General features: G+C 36.9%; 1 pseudogene; it reads right to left on the bottom strand.

Annotated features, from left to right (window-relative positions):
• Positions 1–3,096: 3,096 nt before the first annotated feature.
• Positions 3,097–3,525, bottom strand: LOC103743891 (annotated as a pseudogene).
• Between the last annotated feature and the right edge of the window lie 6,286 nt (positions 3,526–9,811).

Here is a 9,811-nt window from a genome sequence, read left to right as displayed (position 1 = left end):
AGTGTCCCAGAGATTTTGTTGTGTTGTATTGTATTACCATTTCCATTTAGTTCCAGGAATATTTTTACTTCTTTCTTAATTTCTTCTTTGACCTATTCATTGTTCAGGAGTGTGTTGTTTAATTTCCACAATGCTGAGTAGGTGTAGTCTTTGGTGTTTAGGTAGAATATGAAATATACAAAAATTCAATAAAAATATTTATTGAAAAAAATTTTCCATCTATGAAGAGGTGTTTGTCTACTTTCCTATTAACATTATCAGTGTTTGGTTCAATGCAAACTAAAGCTACTTTATTATGTACAATAATTTTAAATTGTAATTCTTTGAAGAACCATCTTATCTTAGTGAAATTACTTCATATTTTGTCAATAATATTTTAGGGCTTAAAATATAATTTGTCTTGTATGTATATAAAATATTTACACTGGCTTTGAAAATTTTTTTTTCATGACATGCATTTTTCATTCAATTGTTTCAGGGTTTTTGTTATTGTATTTTAGGAGTATCTCTTAATTCACATGGAATCGTATATACACTTTTTCCAACCAATATAGTGAGAACAACTTTGCTTTCTGATTGTTTACTATACTTAAATATTAGTTATGCTTTTGGGCTTAAAGTTATCTGCTTTCTCTTGGCTTTCTCTAGAGACTTCTTGAATGTATTTTTTCTTTTATTTTTGTCTTGCTAATTAATTATATGATTTTTTTGTTTTCCTTTTTGTGAGTAGCTCAGCATCTCCAGTGAGATTATTGACTTCAGTAAATGCAAATTAGTACTTTTTCTGCCCATGAAGAAGCATGTAATTTTAGAACATTTAGTTCAATTGACTTCTCACACTTATGAGAATTGCATGTTTTGATTCTCCCTGTATTTGAAACCCTGATAGTTGTTATCAACTTATATCTTCAATATTTTAAAGGTTACATTTACCTTTTGTTATTCAGTTCTGGTTTCCACCTTAGATCCCCATTGCTCATTTCAAATGGCTTGGTGATATTTTTTTTGATATTTCCCTTATTTCCTGTCAAAAATATTGCCATTATTTTTGTTTGTATGGAAAGTTCATTATTAGTTTGTGTTTTAGGTAGTGGATATTTTCAATGAGTAAAACACTGTACATTGGTAATTATTCTTGTCCATAGCTTGGAAGATGCTATTCTGTTTCCTCTGGGTTTCATTGTCATTTGTTGAGAAATCTATTTTTCACTGCCATTGTCATTCATCTATATATATATATTATTGAATTTTTATTGAATATTCATGTACAACATCTTAATCGCCCTTATCCTCCCTTCCCCATCCAGAACCTTCCACTGAATTTCATGCATTCTGTCATTTATGTGAAGACCTATGGAGTTAAGTTCATGTCCCTGACATCCTTCACTGCAAGTTTATCCACTGGGGCTAGTCAGCCTATCTAGAGTCACTCCCTTTAAGAAAAATCAGCTCTTCCTCACCCAAAAGTAATCAACTGCCCAAAGGTTCTTTAGCTGAGATTGGGGCCTGCTGCCCATTTCCACAGTCTATGATGCATGGGTCTTAATCATGCTGACACCATTGCTGTAAGTTCATATGAGCAACCAGGAGCCTGTAAGACTCTATTTCCATGTGGCCATGCACCTCCTCCCCTGGCTCTTACAATCTTTCTGTGCCCTCTTCCTCAATAGTCCCTGAACTCTGGGTTCATTGCCCTCTGTTGCATGAGGGAGCTTCATTGATGAGAGTTGAGAGATGCATTAGTGTTCTCTCTACCAGTTGTACCACTATGTTCCATGGGTCTTAGATGTTGAGGTTCCATTGTAGATGTGTAAGACTGGGCATTTCACAGACATTTAATCTCTATGTGTGATCAGTTATGGAACTCTGTGTAGTCACTGTCTCTTGTGAAATAAGCTTCTTTGAGAAGTGGTCACTGGCATATTTGTATATAAGGATTTGGTGCTAGGAGCCACAAATGAGGGAGAATATATGTCATTTATTTGTTTTTCTAAGTTTATGTTACTTCATTTAGTATAATGATTTCCAGTTCCATTAATTTACCTGTGAATTTCATGATTTCATCCTTTGTTATCACTGAGAACTCCATTGTGTAAATGTACCACATTTTCATTATCCACTTATCAGCTGAGGGTCACTTAGGTTGCTTCCATTTCTTAGCCTGCAGAGGTCCGAGTCTGGTGCTCTCAGGCAATCTCCTGAGGTCTGGGCCCCTACTAGTCAGTAGGCATGATGGTGAGATTTGGGAAACTCACCATATGGAAGCCCAAATCAGATGCTCTCAAGTAGTATTTTTGTATTGTCATTAATTTAAAAGTATTTTTTTTAACCTGGATCTATAACTCAGTCAGTAAAGGGCTTGCTGAGGAAATGTGAGGCCCTGAGCTCAATTCCTTCAACCATGTAAAAAGCTGGGTAGGTTGGCATGTGTTTGCAATTCCAGTTCTGAGGAGGCAGAGACAGGCAGATCCCAGGGGTTCTTTTGGTCAGCTAGCCAAGCCTACTTAGCTAGTTCCAGGTTCCAGTGAGAGACTTTCCCTCAAGAAACAAGGTAGACAGTTCCTGAGGAATGACACCGGAGACTGACCTCTGACCTCCACATGCACATGCACACACTTGCTAGCACACCCAAGCATGCCTATGAACACGCACATGCCCCCCAAGTATTTTCAACCTTCATATATATTTCTTTTTTGGCTTTCAGCAATGTTGCTGTGTGTGTTTTCTTAGCTCCTATCCTGTTTGAGGTTCACAGTGCTCTTTCAGTCAATGTCAACGTTGGTAATGAAAGCTTTTCATTTATTGCTTCTTACAAGTTCTTCTCAGGTGGTAATCACAAGCATGATAGATTTTTTTTTCTATGTTTTGTGTGGTTTTATATAGTTTCTACTTTCCTCCAGCACTGTTCTTCAGTCTTCTACTTTCTCTGGACTTGTACCTGGGCCTCTCATTTTCTGTGTCTAATCTTATACTACTTCTTATAAATTAAGTATTTTAGTTATTTTGTTTTTTAAGTTTCAAAATTTCTATTTGATTTCTTTTTTTGTAAGTTGGAAAATAACTTTATTGTGTTTTGGGGAGTCGGCTGGCATCAGTTCAGAACTTCTGGAGCTGCTTCTTGGTTTGGCAGCCATGGAGACCTTGAGCACATTGATGTGCAAGGTCTTGTACCCATGGTGACAGTGTCCTCTGTCTGCACATCCCTGAAAAGGGGGACAGGTGCATGGACATGTTCTTGTGTCTCATGGAGATAGTGCCAGTGGATGAAAATGGTCCTCTGCATCTTCGTCTTGGTCAACACACCTGACACGATCCACCCTTGAATGGAGACGTTACTGGTGAAGGGACCTTGCTTGTCTATGTAAGTGCCCTCAATGGTCTCTTTGGGCATCTTGAAGCCTAGATTGATGTTTTGTACAACAGAGAGGTCTTCTCCTTGCCAGTTTCTCCCAGCAGAGGCCTCTTCTTGTTTTGAAAGACAGCGGGCTGCTTTCGATAAGCACACTCAGTCTGAATGTCTGCCATCTTCCTGGCAGCCTAGGAAAAAAAGCTTCTATTTGATTTTTTAGTGGCATCCAGTATAAACTTTTTCTTTTATTTTCCTTCTTGAAACTATTAATTATAATCATTTTAAAACTCATTACTTTCACACCTGTTTTGGTATTTGTTTTGATTTTTCCATTTATCCTCCTGATTTTGTAAATGAGCACAATGGACTGACCCATTTGGAACACACACACACACACACACACACACACACACACACATGCACACACACACACACACAGAGGCACACATGCACACAATCATTCATTATTGATAGCTAGTAAGGAGAGCAGCACAGTACAGTGGAAATCCTCTCACAACAGGTTCTCTCTGAACAAAGCAGGCAAGAAAATTATAACATTCATAAAAGGCAGTCTATAGTATTGATGCAAAATATATAACAGCATGGTTTGTAGAATTTTCTTTCAATACCTGCAGAATATCTTTGACTGTATGTACAGCTTTTTTTTCAAGATTATGTTGAATGTAAAGAGTGAGTCCGGGGCAGCGAGATGGTTTTGTGGTTAAAAGTATCTGCAGTGCAGACCTGATGACCTGAGTTCAATCACTGGAATCTATCATGAAGGAAGAGAACCAACTCCCAAAAGCTGTCCTCTGACCTCCACATGTGTTCATAGTGACACCTTTGTTCCTGTGCTCACACATGTCTCTCTCTCTCTTTCTCTCTCTCTCTCTCTCTCTCTCTCTCTCTCTCACACACACACACACACACACACACACACGAATAAGTAATACCTAAGTCTGTGCAAAAACGCATTCTCTTCCCTCACTACTAAAATACATTTTTATCTTAAATATCCTCTCAATTTTAAGTAACAGGATTATAGTATCTTATCTTAGTCACTGTTATGTATTAACTTTAAAAATTAATAGAAGAGCCAATCACCAAAATCATTAAAGTTAGAAAGAAGAGAAGGAGTCCTGGGTCACCTGTGCAGAAAATAATATATATACATATATATATATATATTCATTATATGTATGTGTATATATAACATATATACATACATCTCCCTAAACACCACACGTTTATCTCCTGTTTCTGTATATTTCTGATTCTCTACAGGGCTGGGTGAAAAAACGACTAACTCATAATAATTATTAAACCCTGATACAAATTTCTTGACAGTCGGTTTTCCTGTTATTTTCGCAACTGGAGTGTTCATCCTTAGAAGCTTGCTTTTTCAGTGCTAGTGTGCTTTAAATGGCTTTGAGGTTTTGTGGTCTGTTAACACCCTGAGGAACTTAGATCATTTTAGCTTCCTTTTGTTTGGTGGGCTGTCCAGGGCCCTTGTACATAGCAGAGTGTAGAAGTGCCAGAGCCGACCTGCTCCTCCAGAAAAGCCCTCTGTGAACAGTGTGGAGCTCAGGCACGAAGCCCATCTTTGCTACTCACCCTGGAAATCGGGCTTTTCAAGGTAAGCTCAGGAGACTTGGGGTTGGGGCTATGCACGGACCATGACACAGAAAGAAGCACCTGATGCTGTCTGACTCTAGGTCAGAATCTTCAGATGCATTTGCAGTTAAAAACAAGGTCCTCTAGTTTGACCACAACCCTTTATTATAGAAAGAACTGTTCTCTTCTTCCTGTTTGGGACACTATTCTGAAGGTGAAACTTAGTTTGAGTAGAGATTAAATATGGATAAAAGTTGTTTTGGAATCTGCCCCCAGAGAAAAAGTAAATGAATTCTGGTTTACAACATCATAAAGGACTTGCTACAAGATTTGAATACGATTATGCACATGCCTATCTTTAAAATGATATGATTTTTTTAAAAAAATCACTTAACTTTCTTACTGGAAACATATCATTTGAAGCAATTCTGGTAGCCATATCCATGCAAAGAAATTGATAATAGTCAAATGAGGAGGACTTCCAAAAGAAGTGTATTCAAAATGACCTGTGAAGCAAGGGTTATTTTGAGCCCTTTTCGTTATTAATTTTACATTTTTGGGAATCAAACCCAGGGCATCCTGATCCTAGGTGATGACTTCATCACTAAGCTGTATCTCCACCAGGTTGCAATTAATTGTCTTTCCATCTTTAAAATAATGTGACAGAAAGAATTTACAAATAAATTTACAAATCATAACTGAAAGTTAAGAACATCTGTTTAAATAATTTTACTTTAAAATCCCTTCTATGTCATTACTGTCTGTCTACAATTAATCATGTGTTTCTAAACTGTGGAATGAAATAAAACACAATTTTTTGGGTCTTTTTTGAAGCAGGGTCTCCCTGTAAGCCCCAGCTGTCCTAGAACTCACTATGTAGACCAGGCTGGCCTTGAGCTCACAGAGATCCACCTGCCTCTTGCCATTAAGACAAAAACTGAATTTAAGAGATTGGCTTGACTCTCATTGTAGAGTGTTTATTTTATTATTTTGTGTGTATGAGTGTATTGCCTGAATGCATGTAAATACACCCATGTCATGCAGTGCTCTTGGAAGACAGAAGAGGGTCTCAGATTCCATGGAACTGGAGTTAGGGATGATTGTTAGCTGACATGTGGGTGCTGTGATTTGAACCCAGGTCTTCTGCAAAAGAATCCAGTACTCTCAACCACAGAGCCATCTCCCTAGCCCCATAAAAGTGTTTTGTTTTTATAACACACTAAATTCACTGCACTTCAATTCCCTCACAACTGTGCAATTAAAATTGGGAAATACTGTTTCAATTATACAACTACTTGTCTTTTTTTAAAAAAATTAAATTTAAATAAACCAATTAATAAGCCAATACTTTAATCAATAAGAAGAAAGGGAAGAACAATGGGTAAGCAATAAGGTGAAATGAATTCTATTTCTCCAAATAATTAGAGAAATATTATCTAGTCATTCTAGACCAGAGGTTTGGCAGACTTTTCTATAAAGAGTTGGATAGTAAATATTTTAGGCTTTGATGATGAGGAAAAGTTGAAAATAATATGTAAGTAGTTATACAACAATTTAAAATGCAACTTTCAAAACATAACAGTAATTCTTAGCTCATGGAGAGCACAAAAATGAGAAGTAAGGTGGATCTGGTTTAGAGGATATGGTATCTTGACCCTGCTGTAAACAGTAGCTCTTAACAATTATAAACTAGGAGATAGACTAGATCAGAGATAGCCAACTTGAGCTCATGATATGTGAGGAATGCTCATGATTATTTTTAGAGTAACCCAGTGATTTCTGAATTTCTCTACAAATATGCTTTATAATGGGAAAGAAACATGCATGGATTTCATCATATTTTCATAATAGTTCAAATTCCAATTCAGGTGAAGAAATAGGACTAATTTGTAAAAGTGCCTCTGCCTCCCAAGTGCTAGTATTAAAGGTGTGTGCCACCACGCCTGGCTTCAAATATTACTTTTTTAAAGTTTCTGAAAATTAGTTTTTTAATTATGCCAAATTATCTACCTAATTTTCTATCTGCTCCATTTTAGTCTGGATGCCAATAATATTATTCGTGAGAAACACAATCAAATTTTATATAAGCAGAGTCTCTTTCATAAATATATTGTTTAGCATTAGAGACTATATCTTTTCCTGTCCTGTTCTTCTAGAGCAGTATATGATACACACTAAGTAATCGACATCCTTAAAATAACTAAGTGAATGAATCAACAAGAGGAGAAAGACCTCAGGGAGTTTCAGGCCAGCTCTGGCAACAGGGAGACCCTGTCCCAAAACCCTTCTTCCCACAAGAAAGGACCTCATTACTGAGAATGTGTTACATAGATGCTGAAGACTTGGAGCTTCAAATGCTAAAATAAATATTAGTTGCTAAGTACAAAGATTGTTTCTCTTTACAGAATTGAATGTAATTGTGATTTCAAAATATGCCATTGCTTAAAGATCACAGTGCCTGAGGATTAAATCAGTCTTTGAAAAGAGTGACATTTGTTGCATTTAACTCATGGAGGAGAAACACTTAAAAGCTGCTGTTAATCTACTTTTGGGGATGGGATAATTGAGGAGTGAAGTTTTGTTAATTACCCTCTGCCTGTCTTATTCTGGGACTGGGTAGGAAATTTCACATCTGATACAATGTGTATAAACAGCAGACTTTCATGTCCAGCCCAAAGGAAGATGAGAGAGAACTCAGGGCATCACTTTCCTCCTTGTCAAAGATGCTCAGACTGAACTCCACTTGATGATGCCTGCTGGTCAGGGCTTTCCCACAACTTATGGGAGCAGGAAAGAGATATAGAGTATATGGTCCTTCTCTCTTCAAAAATAATTCTATTTTTTTAAAAAACTTTAAGAATATATCAGCTAATTATCATTTATTCACTTGTCAGAGGAAATTTAAATTTATTCTTTAAAAATTATTTTATTAATAGCAACAGTTTCCATATTAAGTAACATTATAATAGAATGATTTGATATAATTTTATACACAGAAAAGGAAAATTTTAAGGTTACAAAAATCCATTCAAATTTTAAGCTTAAAATTTTTAGGAAATGTTAACCAAGAGACAGAATTGCTCTCCACATCTGATCCTGTTCCTGTTCTTACATTAAAGAGTGCATACCATCTTCCTCCCCAGCTCCACCCTAGAATTTGCTTGTGAAACAACAGAAATGTGCCATTTACTTTGTGATGGAATTGTACCGAGTCTGTATGTCGTTTCTCTGTATTGAATAGCATCTTTTCTTCACCTGCTTAGCAGTTGTACTCCTAAGAAGATTCACTCTGGTGCTGATCCCGCACTCTGAGCTTGCCTCCTTCCAGATGACCTCAGTCCTTTTACTGTTCTGGGTCAGAATTCGTTTCTTTTCTTTCACTTTCACAAGTCCAGACTTTCCCTCTGAATTCATAGGCCTTGTATTGAGTAGAAGATATCAAAAGTTGGTTCATATCACCTCTGTCAAGAAGAACCATAGAACAGAAACAGGGCCTCTCTAGGTCTGGGTCAACTCCAGCAATGCAAGTGGCTCTCATTTTCTACTTGCACCACTGAGAGGCTTCACTGAAGAGTGCTTCTGTGCAGTGGGCCTTTTTCTTCTGCTTTTAACTTATAATTGTGGTCATGTGCAAAAATTACCACTCTAAACATTTAAAAATACACTCTCATTGCTTAAATACTCTTGGTTTATGTTGTAAACACCATTGACATGTTATTCATTTCCAGAAAACTTTTTTGTCTTACCAAGATGAGACTGTGTATATTAAACAATTACTCTGAGTCCCTCCTTCTCCAAACCCCTTATAATCTCTGTTCTGTTCTCAGTCTCTCTGAATTTGAATGTGTCAGGTCATTTCTATAAATATGTTTATGGACTATATTGTTTTGTATAGAGAAATTTCTTGCTTATATTCTTGGAGTCACAAGAAAAAATAAATTGAGTTACATGTCCCGTTTCCTTTACCCCACGTTAGGAGGAATTTGACGTAGTCTGAGAATACCCCAATGCATACATTTCATGCAGTATCACCACTGTTCTCCAGCTTGCTGCGCTGTGCACACCGCACTTGCTCTCCTTTCGAAGGGGATCAATGCTTACAGGGAAGTGACTTCATTTGACTCTATGGGGCTTCTGCTTAGTGGACCCAGCACAAAGATATGAGTCAACAGAATCACTCTAATTCCTCAATGATATTGAGTACAAAAGCACTCACATGACATAGCTACACTGCCTGTACCAAAGATAATTTTGGTGTATGACTTACCATCTACTTAAAACCTTTTTGCACAGTAAGGATGGTATCTACAGGGTTACAGTCTTTCTAAAATATATTAATCTAGCATAAAGCATAAACTTGAGGTGCAAATTCAGAAAGTTGTCATATTTCTTTCCCTGTCTTTTCCCCCATAAGTATAAATACAATTTATCCTGTAAACTTATTGATCAAGAGAAACCATTGCATTGGTCTATTTCACACCAATTCTTGTGAAGTATATTTGACAAAAACATATTTGTGTTCTCTGATTTGAGGAAAATCAATGTTTAACAGTAAAACAGGGGGCTGGAGAGATGCCTCAGTAGTTAAGTGTGTATCCTCTTCAAGAAGACTCAAGCTCAGTTACTAGCACATATGTTGGGTGGCTTATAACCACCTATAACTTCAGATTCAGAGAATTCAACCCACCCTTCTGGAATCAGTGGGCATCTATACTCATGCGTACATACCCCCACACAGATGCACACATGCACATAGTTCAAAATAAAAATAAACGAGTATCTCTGTAGTGAGACATAGAATCCTTTGAATATATGCCCATAAGTAGTATGGCTGGATCTTGTGGTAGT

Source organism: Nannospalax galili, unplaced genomic scaffold, assembly GCF_000622305.1.
Source record: "Nannospalax galili isolate Female #2095 unplaced genomic scaffold, S.galili_v1.0 scaffold962, whole genome shotgun sequence".
NCBI lineage: Eukaryota > Metazoa > Chordata > Mammalia > Rodentia > Spalacidae > Nannospalax > Nannospalax galili.
Note: the sequence above shows the minus strand (reverse complement) of the source record. Positions and strands in the feature narration are given on the sequence as shown.